Source organism: Oryctolagus cuniculus, chromosome 5 (genome assembly GCF_051225735.1).
Source record: "Oryctolagus cuniculus isolate XC-2025 breed Fujian yellow rabbit chromosome 5, ASM5122573v1, whole genome shotgun sequence".
Taxonomy (NCBI): domain Eukaryota; kingdom Metazoa; phylum Chordata; class Mammalia; order Lagomorpha; family Leporidae; genus Oryctolagus; species Oryctolagus cuniculus.
The window spans coordinates 82,124,625-82,137,167 of record NC_142871.1 but is presented as its reverse complement, the minus strand read 5'-3'; the positions used below and the strand labels follow the sequence as shown (position 1 = coordinate 82,137,167).

The 12,543-nt window shown below is 44.7% G+C and overlaps 1 protein-coding gene and 1 pseudogene across 3 annotated transcripts in view; one reads left to right on the top strand and one right to left on the bottom strand.

The window, feature by feature from the left end:
• The window catches only part of BACH2 (BACH transcriptional regulator 2), a 388,459-nt gene that overhangs the window by 311,356 nt on the left and 64,560 nt on the right, over positions 1-12,543 (bottom strand). The window lies entirely within an intron of this gene.
• Positions 7,561-8,272, top strand: LOC100343316 (histone H2A.Z pseudogene; annotated as a pseudogene).

Sequence of the window (12,543 nt, the reverse complement as noted above, 5' to 3'; positions counted from 1 at the left end):
GAGGGAGAGACATGGAGAGAGATCTTCCATCTGCTCTATCATTCTCCAAATGGCTACAATGGCTGGGGCTGGGCCAATCCGAAGCCAGGAGCTTCCTCCAGGTCTCCCATGTGGGTGCAGGAACCCGAGGACTTGGGCCTTCTTCTGCTGCTTTCCAGGCCATAGCAAAGAGTTGGATCAGGAGTGGAGCAACCAGGACTTGAACCGGCGCCCATATGGGATGCTGGCACTGCAGGTGCTTAGCCTCCTATGCCATATTGCTGGCCCCAGTGTGACACTTGTACAATAAGGCCATACAGCCATTTCCACCAAATTGTTAATTTGCAAAATGTACACTGATTTACATCTGCATTTTTCATAATGAACAGTCCTGACTCTGAAGCTCTTATCAGCACTTAAATATTTTTCTCACCATGCTTCCACAGTATTCAACCCAGTTTCTCCTATAAAGGATTTAAAGTACTTCTGCTTTTTAAAATTTATTTATTTATTTAAAAGGCAGAGTTAGAGAGAGAGAGAGAGAGAGAGAGAGAGAGAGAAAGATTTTCCAACACTGGTTCACCCCCCAAAAAAACCACAACAGCTAGGGCTCGGCCAGCCCAATGCCATGAGCCAGGAACTCCATTGGGGTCTCCCTCCTGTGTGGCAGGGACCTAAGTACTACTGAAGCCATCATCCACTGGCTTCCCAATAAGAAGCTGGACTGGAAGCAAGGCAGCCAGGACTCTTGACCCAGCCCTGTGATACAGGATGTCAGTGATACAAATAGCGGCTTAACCCACTGTACCACAAGGCCAGCCCAAAAAGACTTCATAACCTTTCAAAAATACAGGCAGAGATACAGGATATACAGAAAGTGGGTCATATTTCTCTACCTCCCTAGAAATAAGAACTGCATTGATAGCCCATTTTATTGAATTAGCAAACTAAAGTCAATTCTCTCCCACATCTCAAGGGGGGGGGGGCTGGTTTCTCATATGCCAAGAACAAAAGGAAGAATGGCAGTAAGAGGCGATTGAGTTGAATGTTCAACTCCACCCGTGTGTCAGGCCAGGGGGCTGTCGGCATGGCCGCTACCTGTGCAGGCTTCCACGCCCACTGCCCTGCAGCCCTCGCTTCCACCACCTCACACAGGTGCCTTCCCATCCCAGACAAGAAACGTCTGATGCATGGACCTTTTAGAAGAATAAAGAGAAATTTCCAATGCTAGAAGCCTTAGGAAATTTTCCACAGAGACAGCTTCCATGCAATGCTGTCTTTAAACCCCAGACCACAGTAGGAACCTAAAATGGCAGGAGCTTGACTCCCCAGAAACATGACACAACTCATCAAAATAAAGAAGGAAAAAAGATCAATTCAAAACCTCAACACTTTCAAAGTTAAGAACTTGGGTTTTTAAACACTCTGCTCTGCAGTCATTTTATTGCAAAATAAATATATTTATCTTATATACTGGTGCCTGCCCGCCCGCCCCCCATATGATACTGGGATGCCTGGTGTAGGCCTGCCTGGATTATCAGCATTTTAAAAACGCTCCCCAATTCCATGCAACTGAGGTGGAACAGCCTTGTTCTATGAAAAGTGGAGACCAGACTAGAAACCACCTCATCAAAACCAAAACAGAACCTTTGGAATGGAAATGGAAATGAAGATTAGGGCTACAGCCATGACTTTCAAACATGTTTAGAACTAGTTTCTTCAATCCAATAAAACCTACAACAAAATCCCCATAATAAAATAAGGAACAGAGATAATTTACATTGCCACTGTATATTCCCACCTGTTTCTATCCACAGATTTTTCCCATCCTAGTTTCTAATCTTCAAGTTATTTTAAGTCACCCAGTAAAGCATTTTAATTGAACACAAAATCCAAAATCAGGTTGTGCCTGAGAGGCCCTGTCCTGGCCACCCCAGCATCTCATCTTAACCTGGCCAGTGGTTAACATGAACAAGGCCCGATGCCGGCAGAAAACGCAGTGTGTGCAGCAGGAGGCAATTAATCCACAAATTAATGTAGTAAAAGTCAATTCACTGTCTTCTACACACCAAGGTCATCCGAGGAGTAGGTGGCAGCCTGTTCCCTGGAGGAGTGCAGTTAAAAGAGGCTCAGCAACAGGGCAAGGGCAGTGATGCAGGTACCAAGAGCTGGCCACAGAGGAGGAGTGGCTGCTTCTGCCTGAGGACATGAGGCCTCACTTCCCCAGCAAGGGGCAAATAAGGCACGACCCGAATGTTTGACAGCCAATTAGAGAGAGAGAGAGAGAGAGAGAGAGAGGGAGGGAGGGGAGACGAGAGGAGAGAGAGATGGACGTTTCAGAAAGAAGGGACAAAATGTGTCAAATAGGAAAAATCCCTAAGTACATTAGGACTGGTGAACCTGCAGGTTCTGAGAAATTCTGAGGGCAGCAAAGGCTGAGACTGGAGGCCCAGGAGGCAACTGAGGCAGCTGGTGAGAAATGTTAAATGTGATGACACAGTTTCGCCCTGCACTGAGTCACAGAAATGCAAGACGAACCAGATGTAAAATTTAAAATGTTCCCATAACCACACTAAAAAAATAATAAATAAAAACAGGAGAAATTAATGTTATTTAGCCTGATCCATCTGACAGATTATTTTAGCATGCTATTAATACAAAAATTGACATAATTTACATGTTTTTCTTACTAACTGAAAATAAGGTATACACTTTACACTTACAGTACTTTTTTAATAGCTGTAAGTAAATGAGCTGCCATATTTGGGCTAGATGTCACCTATTTCAATTGTTATTTATTTTATTAATTTGAAAGGCAGAGAGACAGATGAAGAGAACTTCCATCTGCTGGTTTACTTCCCAAGTGCCCACAACAACTAAGGCTGGACAAAGGTAAAGCCAGGAACAGGAACTCGGCCTGGTTCTCCACCTGGGTGGCAGGGACCCAAGTACTTGAGCCATTTTCTGCTGTCTCCCATGCTGTGTATTAGCAGGAACCATCTCTGTAAGCTGAGGTGAGACTGAACCCTGGCACTCTAACATGGGATGTGGGAGTCCCAAGTGGCCACACCGCCTGCTCATGCCTTAACACACACCTCCAAGAGTTCTTTTAAGACAGCAGGGAGGGGCTGGTGCTGCAACTCAGTGGGTTAAAGCCCTGGCTTGAAGCGCTGGCATCGCATATGAGCGCCGGTTCTAGTCCCAGCTGCTCCTCTTCCGATCGAGCTCTCTGCGATGGCCTGGGATAGCGGCAGAAGGTGGCCCAAGTCGTTGGGCCCCTGTACCCTCATGGGAGACCCGGAAGAAGCTCCTGGCTCCTGGCTTCGGATCAGCACAGCTCTGGCTGTTGCAGCCATCTGGGGAGTGAACCAGCAGATGGAAGACCTCTCTCACTGTCTCTACCTCTCTCTGTAACTCTGTCTTTCAAATAAATAAAATAAGTCTTAAAAAAAAAAAAAAAGACAGCAGGTAGAGGGGCTTACAGACAACAGGGGGCCCTTAGCAACTGCCTTTTACAAGTGATCCAGGAAACCATTTACTTCTTTGTATTTGCACTGTATTAAGAAAATCCTAATACTTATAGGTAGCAACAAATATCACCTGATTTCTGAATCTCTGGCTTTCGAAAAACACACACATTTTCACACATATCTCTTGTTATCTGCTATCCTTACTACTTACTATCTGAAATGCAGAAACCAAATGACATGAATAACACCGCTTCCTTTGCTGTTGGAACTCATGGGAAAAGTCTGCATCTGGATATGGGAAATAAGAGAATTTAAACAGCAAGGCTGCACTGGAAATTGCAACTGTTCTTTAGCATTTCATTGTATAACCTCACAGTCTGCTTCAAACTAATCCAAAAGCATGAAGCCAATATAGTGGCTGAATATCTTTAGTTCAAATTTTAATCACTAATGATTATCTGACAACTACTTGATTGCCTTAAAAGTCAGCAAATGACTTTGAAATTGGGTATACAGACCCCATGACAGAAGAGATGGCTCTGAGTGACACCTGCTTTGTTTACTCATGATCAAGCAGCCATTAATCCACAGAGAAGCCACATCCCATAGCAGCTCTGACGTCCTGCCTGGCATGCCATCGACAGGCTGAATGGATGTGACAGGAGGAATTTGCTTGTTCAATTTATGATCAGGTTGGAAACTTCCTGATCAATGCCTCATTTATAACAAGCTCAAATACGGAAGCCAAAACAGCCAATGATACTTTTACCACGAGGTTAACTGGACAGTCCAATTTGGTACGTAACATTTGTAACAGGATGCATGTTTTTACATTATAATTATAAAACTAGCTTAAAACACATCAAAAATGGTATGCAAATTTGCAGCACCTGACAGTATCTTCAGGGAGCTTCTGCAGAACACAGGTTATGACCACTGGCTTAGAAACGTTGAGGTTAAAACATAAACATGATAATTTGGTTCTCCTGCTATTTAAGGATCATCAAGTCATTCCCAAACTTCAGCTGAGAGTGGAAACCATTCCTCATTAGACTAAAAGCAGTGAACACTCAGCAACAAAACTGCACAAAAGGGTGTTAAGATTCTCTAGTGAGTTAGAATCAAAGGGGCTGGGAACAAAACTTGAGATACATTGTTCATTTCTCCTTGTTATTCCTTCATTGTTCCAGTTCAATAATTTATAAAGCACTTGCCATGTACCAGGCTCTGTTTGAGAGACTGGGTACATCAGTAAAGAAAACTGATACAATCTCCTATCTTTGTGAAATTTTGTCTGGTAGGGAGAGAGACAATCAACACAAAGAGGAAACATAACACATAAACTGCTTTGTTATAAAATGACAGGTGTAATGAGAAAAATCAAAGTCAGGGTAACTGGAAATGTAGTGTAGGAAAAGGCCGTGATTTTAACGTAAGGGGCAGGGTGGGCCGTGTGGAGCAGGCACACGTGGAGCAAAGACTTGAAGGAGGTGAGCGGTAAACCAAAGAGGGCACCATGCAGAGTGGCGGTGCTCAAGCTGCCGTCCTAGCACCACCAGTATCACTTGGGGATCTGTTCCTGAAACCTAACCCCCGTCAGGTAAACAGGACCCAGCCGCGTCTGTCCCCCTGTACCCAATGTGTCCTTGCCCTGTCCTTTATCAAAAGGAAGTCACTGGCTTGAGAGAGTGATCCAGCTGGGCTGGTTCTAATCACCAGATTCCAGGAGCCACTTGCTTCTCCAGTCAACAAGAACCTTGATGGCCAGTACTGTCCTGGGCTGGTTTGTGTAGGGGAATTCCAGGAGCCCACCTGGCCGCCACGAGTTCCCTAAAGACCACGGCATCACTGACAAATCAAAGGACAATCAGCCCCACAGACCAACCAGGGTCACGACACTCCTCACCCCCAATTTCAGTCTATAAGAACCTTCACCCCTAACTCCTCAGGGAGCCTGGGAATTAACAGCTGCCGGGCTCCTTGCTCTGATCTTTGCAATAAACACCTACTTCCACCACCCCATGCCAGTGACTGGCTATCCGCGTGTTGGGTGAGCGGACCCAGTTTTGGAGTTCTACAGCAATGCCTCCAAGCAGTTTGGGGTGTCGTTCAGCAACATTCCTGGCCCAGAAACGTTGCAGTAGGGGGACAATGGCGTGGCTGAACAAAGCCCTCTAAGTGATTCTGATGTACACTACAGTTTGACAGTGAAGATGCTGAAATTAAACCACATCTAGGATTTTCCACAGACAGGCGGCTGGAGGCACGAGCCAGGAGGTGAGCAGTGCAGATGAGGAGGGCCCAGGACAACCACAGCACGAGCAGCCTAAAGGTCACAGTCAGAGTTTCATTCTAGTTGAAACGGGGAACCCCAGAAGGACTTCAGGCAGAGGGACCGTGTGGCCCGCTGTTATACACGACCATGTTCACACTGGCTATTGTATGGAGTGGAAGCTCTACATTACTCATTCCAGAAGGCTCCTGAACTTGTAAATTCCACTTTGGACAGTCCTGTGTTGCTAAATGTTTCAAAACAGGCCCTGAGGGTGGGGAGCGCTGATGCGCAGCATCTGCCGACTCCATGTGTAAATGCTCCCATCACGGTTGATTTCAAGCTGCTGGCGCGGCTCACGGCCCGCGGAGTTGTGAAGAACTGACTCAGACACTGCGTCGAGGACCCAGTGTCACTGCTGCCACTAGGAGCATTTTAAAGCGATATGGAATTTTGTAAAGCTGTTTGAAAATGTTAGTTACTTTGTAAGTCTACAGAACTATAGTTTCTTCTGGTAGTCTATTACTGTTAATAAAATACAGATACCAGTTCCTTAGAATCTAAAGATACTAACTTTATTTAAATAAAGACCCATTAGCATTAAACCCCAATTTCCTTTACTCAAAAAAAAAAAAAAACCTATTTAACTTTAGCTAGGGTTCTTTTGTCTTTGCATTTTTCCTATTACTATAATTAGTATTTCGTACCTTCAAATAAAGTATGCACTGAATAGAATCTGCCATGCAGAATCGACAGAGGAGTTGTTGCCACCCCAGGAGTACACATAAATCCTGAGTGGGCTTTAAAAGAATGTGTGTGCCTTACAAGAATAAAAGTTTGCATTTCTCTGAAGGTGCAGGCAAGTCTGGATAAGGCCTCATCTGTTTGATCTGCCATTAAGAAACTTGCCTTAGCCTAATGGAACATCCCCATTTCTGCCAATCCGCTGGCAGTTTGTGAATAATATTTAAAGGGTGCAGCCCTTTCTATCAAGAAGAAGACATGCTACGAACCTTGATAAACAGAAAGTGCTTGCTACTATCAGGAGCAGGCTCCAGCCTCCTCCAGTCTGCGCGATTCCCTGGTGGAGTACCACCCACTCAGACAGCCAGATCAGCAAATGTGCACAAGCTTGCTCTCCTGCAAAACAATGGGGTCTTTCAGGCCTCACAATCTTGTGAAGAGGCAGGCTGAAACGTCATGGGAAAAATTAGGAAATATTGGAGGAAAACAGCTCACAAAACGAGGAGAGGCACCGCTCCCTCCCATGTTCTAATTCTTGAACAAAGAGAAACAACCGTGACAGCCCCCTGCCTGCTCTGACCCTTACTTTTCAAAAGAGAGGCAGCCTCAAGCCCTTCTCCTCTCTTGCAGATTACAGCAGCAAGTTGAGACAAGAGAGCAGAATGAGAACGTTTTAAATCAAAAGGGGGCAGAGCTAATTTCAAAAGCTACCCTCAGTATTAGCATCATCACCGACCCACACTACCAGGCTTGATTGCTGATCCAAAATACCAGCACCATCACAAGCCAGCTGACTTCCCCAACCACACACAGAGGGAAACAGAAACTTCTAGTATCTCCTGCTTTTTAAAGCTCTTCCAAAGTATTCTTGCTACTGAATCTCACACAACAGCTGGCTCCACCTCAGCTATCCTCCTCATTATCTGCCATCCCCACCTTATACTTTCCTTTTTTTCATTTATTAATTTTATTTGAATTCTGCAGTATAAAGGCAGCGGGGAAGACGGGAGACAGTGGAGTTTGAATCGCGGTGCGATGGAGGAGTAGGTGGTGGGATCTCGCTGTGTGTCAGACTAGCCCTTTCTCTGTCTTGCTTGTTTGAGCTTCCGCAGAATCCGAAATGCTCCCGGTGGGCCGCATTCACCGACACCTGAAATCTAGGACGACCAGCCACGGACGTGTGGGCGCGACTGCCGCCGTGTACAGCGCTGCCATCCTGGAGTACCTCACCGCAGAGGTACTTGAACTGGCAGGAAATGCATCAAAAGATTTAAAGGTAAAGCGCATTACCCCTCGTCATTTGCAACTTGCTATTCGTGGAGATGAAGAATTGGACTGGCTCATCAAGGCTACAATTGCTGGTGGTGGTGTCTTTCCACACATCCACAAGTCTCTGGGAAGAAAGGACAACAGAAGACTGTCTAAAGGATGCCTGGATTCCTTGTTATCTCAGGACTCTAAATACTCTAACAACTGTCCAGTGTTGGTGATTCCAGTGGACTGTATCTCTGTGAAAAACACAACTTTGCCTTTTTGTAACTCTATTTGAGCAAGTTGGAAGTTTAATTAGCTTTCCAACCAACCAAATTTCTGCATTCAAGCCTTAACCATATTTAAGTGTTACTGTGGCTTCAAAGAAGCTATTGATTCTGAAGTAGTGGGTTTTGATTGAGTTGACTGTTTTTAAAAAATTGTTTGGATTTTAATTTTGATGCAGAAGTTATAGTAACAAACATTTGGTTTTGTACAGACATTATTTCCACTTAGGTGGATAAGCTCAATAAAGGTCATCTCCCCCCCAAAAAAATTTTTTTTTTATTTGAAAGGCAGAGAGACAGACCTTCCATCAGCTGGTTCACTTCCTAAACTCCCACAACCATCAGGGCTGGGCCAGGCCAAAATCAAGAGCTGGAAACTCCATTTGGGTCTCCCATGTGGGTGGCAGGGACCCAAATACTTGAGCTATCACCTGCTGCCTCCCAGGGTGCACATTAGCAGGAAGCTGGAATGGACAGTGGAGCTGGGACTAGAACCCTGGCACCTGATATGAGACATGGATATCCCATGTAGTGCAAAACGCCTGCCCCACAATTTATGCTTTTCTTACCAGCCTATTTAGCTGGCCTACTAGCGTGCAATGCTCTATTCTCCATCCCCTAGCCTGGCCAAAGGGTTGCTCCACTTGCAAATTATCTACCTTCTCTTACCAACTAACATCTTCCTTGATTTAAAAAGTTGAGTTTAAGATCTACCTACTGCAAAAAGAATGTTGATATTAATCAGGTACATTTATAAGTTAGCCAACAAATATACCCTGTGCTTTAATAATCCAATTATAATTTCTACTTGACTATGCTAATCTGACTTTACTAAACTCTTTGAGGATAAAGTCTGAGTCAATTCTTCCTTACCTGATCTGCACCTCTGCACCACATTGCCCTAAGATGTTATCCACTGTTAAGTACTAAAGGCGATGTTAAGCTGTTGTCACCCAATAATGAATCTGATGGTCAACCATTTGAGAAAAAAAACTTAAGTGGTTTATTACTACAAATCACTATGCAGAAAAAGTGTTTCTCCTGCTCTCTGAAGCAAAAAGCAACATGTACTACAACACCAAAAAAAGTTTTTAAAGGTAAAACAACTCAAAAAGAGATATGCTATATAGTGAAAATAAGTCCAATGAAGCTGAAAACTTTACAAAGATATCTCACAGGCACATCAGCAACACCACTCCAAGATCTAAGTGTGAGAACAATCTTAGGAGAAAAGCCATCATTGCATAGAAGACTTCTCAGTCACAAAGAAAAGGGAGCAGAATTAAATGCAAATTAATCAGAGATGGTGGAGAGATACTGTCAGAGAATTACAAAGTAAGTTCCATCCAGGGAGATGATTCCACCGCCTTCTCAAGTCAACCCATCTGTGAATTTACAGAGCAAGTTCTTAAACCACTGGTTCAAACTCTCCTGCACAATCATCCACAAAGCTTTTAAAACTGTCACATCTCGGGGCCAGGGATGTGCTGCAGCAGGTTAAAGCCCCAGCCTGTAGCACTGGCATCCCATATGGGTGCCGGTTTGAGTCCTGGCTGCTCCACTTCTGATTCAGCTCTCTGCAAAGATGGCCCAAGTGCTTGCGTCCCTGCGCCCATGTGGGAGGCCCAGAAGAAGCTCCTGGCTGCTGGCTCCTGGCCTCTGGCCATTGTGGTCATTTGAGGAGTGAACCAGCAGACCAGAAGACCTCTCTCTCTCTCTCTCTCTGGCTCTGTTCGTAACTCTTTCAAATAAATAAAATAATTCTTTTTAAAAAAATGCCACATCCCACACTAATAGCACCATAAAGTCTGGGGTGGCAGGCTGGAATTTGAAGTGTTTACAAGACCTCCCAGGGGATCCCAATGTGCATCCAAGTTTTGGAGCTACTATGTTGGGTTCTGCAGGTGGAAGGTTTAGCTCATGAGGGGAAGAGCACAGTCACTTAATTAAAGCTGGTGATGGTGATGAACAAAGGGCAACGTTGACACTCTGCAGTGGGAAATCACTACTTGGTTTGAACAATAAGTCTGTCCTCTTAACCTGGCATAGTACACAAGGAATTTGTGGCTTTGGGATCTGTGGAGACCTAGACAGAGTTCCTGGCTCCTGGCTTATGCCTGGCTCAGACCTGGCTGTTGTGGCCATTTGGGAAGTGGACCAGCAGATGAGAGACATGCCTCTCTCTCTCTCTTTTGCTGACATTTGAATAAATAGATAAAATCTTTAACAAACAGAAAGGTACTTGGTAAGTTCTGTGCAGGCTGCGGAGCTGCAGGCAGCACTAACTGCTAACCCTCGTGTTGCATCTGAGGTAGTGCTTGGTCCAGGCAGCATTCAGAGATTCCAACTGCTCTGAAGGGGAGCTCCAAGATCTCTGTAGCTCCAAAGCTTCCCAGGGGGCCACCATGTCATCTGAGTTCAGAGAATCACAGGCAGAGAGGCTAAGAGAAGGGCTCTGAAGCCCTATCACGTGGGTTCAAATCCCTACCCCAACCACAAATTAGCTATGGCTCAGTATCCTTATTTGTTGAAATGGAGATAATGGATAACACCTCGTTTGCTATGAGGCTTAAACGACCCAGTTCGTTTGTTACCTCATTGGATTATTGTGAGAATTTGGCACAGTTCCTGGTACATATCAAATGCTCAATTTTACATACACAGTTATGTGAAAGATGGAATTTAAGAGATAAGTTCGTTTTGGTGCAAAACATTTTTGAAAGTCTTCAAAAGTTCATGAGAAATGCTTGTTATGGCAGAGGTTCGCATGGATATCGAAGTCTTTTACTCCAAAATAAACATCTTTCACTTGTGTCTTTCCATGAACTTTCCATGGGGCTCTTGTACACCACACGCATACATATCCCCACGTGCCTGAGTATGTGGAAGGGGGAAAGGGCGTACGTAGTGCCTCCGTGTAGAAACTGCTCAGTACATACACACTGAGCTGAAGCCGAGGTTGGTGGCAGCAGGGCAACTTCCCACACTGCCTGGCTGCTGTCTGGGATTCCGTTCTTTCCTCACTGTATGACTGTCTTTGCTTTAGAACAACCACAATGATATATCTCAAAGACACACGGGAATGGGGAAGAATCCTTCTGTCTTCTCTTTGAATTATCAGACAGCCCGGCTAATCACGAGGGGCACTTCTACTGCAAAGGAATGATGGGAATGTGGGTTCAAATGGCCAAGGGCGACGTGGACGCTTGAGTCTCCCCTACGTGATGACAAACAGCACAGCCTGACAGCCAACAGAAACTCAACATCCTCATTTCCTAGGGGAGCCCAGGGCTGGAATGTGTTTTGTCCAAGATCACACTGGGATCAGACTCAGGCATCTCCCCCTGCTCACTCCTGGTGAGAAGTGTGCATGAGAGGTGTGCTATCCCATTGAAAGATGCTCTCCTTGTGCCTAAGGCCAACATGAGGGTAACGGACGTGGTGCCCTGTTTCCCAACTGCTTCCTTCCTTACTCTGCCAATTCCCTTCCTGGGTCCAAATCCCACACCCTGCAGGCCACTTCCAGCTGAGACAGAGGATGCAGCACTAGATGGCACCTGTGGCTTGTTCTGTGGCCAAAGAGTTTTTGTTTGTTTGTTTCTTTAGGGATATTCAGTTCCATTTTTATAACATAAGACCATCCTAAAAAAAAGGTTTGATTTCCCAAATTTTCATTACATATAAATGTCCAGGGATGTACATACATTGAGAGATACTTGGACATATTTATCCACTAATCAAGGACAGGAAATCCTGCCTTTCAGCTGCTGAGTCTCAGACCACTCCATCTGTGTATTTTTGCTAACAAACATGACCTTGTTTAGGTTCTGCAGGAATTTAAATTTTCCCCCAATGTCATTTCTACTTGACCTTAACAACAGGACCAGAATGCAAATTCAAATGCCACGGAGTAGAGGTACAACACTCACTTCCCGTTACCAAAGCTCCCTCCAGTTCCAATCCAGTGACCCAGGGCCAGAACCTAATCCGAAAGATTACAAAGCAACAGCCTGATGAGTTGTCATGGCAACCCATAGATGGCAGATATGCCAGGTCCCTGGGCTCATTCCAAGTCTACTCATTCGACTATTTCATGTATAACAACCAACTGAAATGCAACCTGATATGTCAGCTGCCAAACATAATAAGAGATGCCACTTGCTATTATAGTCAGTAATAAAGATTTCTAGTGGCTTCTGTTTCAAAGATAGGGCAAATCACTGTGTATTCTGAGTTCACTGGGCTGGTCCTCAAAAAGAAGCTATAGCCTGACTTCCTCCATTTTTATTTAATTAGTCAATATTTAAGAGAGCCTTGGGGATGAAAAGAACTAGTGAAAGCTAGGCATTCTTATTTTCTAAACAGGAGGAAATTCCCTGATCTTCAAATTCTCAAAATACAGTCGATTTGATCCAAGAGAGAGGGGGAAGAAAACAAAAACCCTGTGATCTGAGTCTTTTAAGGGCACAAATACACAAGCATGCCTTGCAAGAATTTCAACTTTTTGTTTTTAATATTTGATTACTGGAAGGGCCAAGCG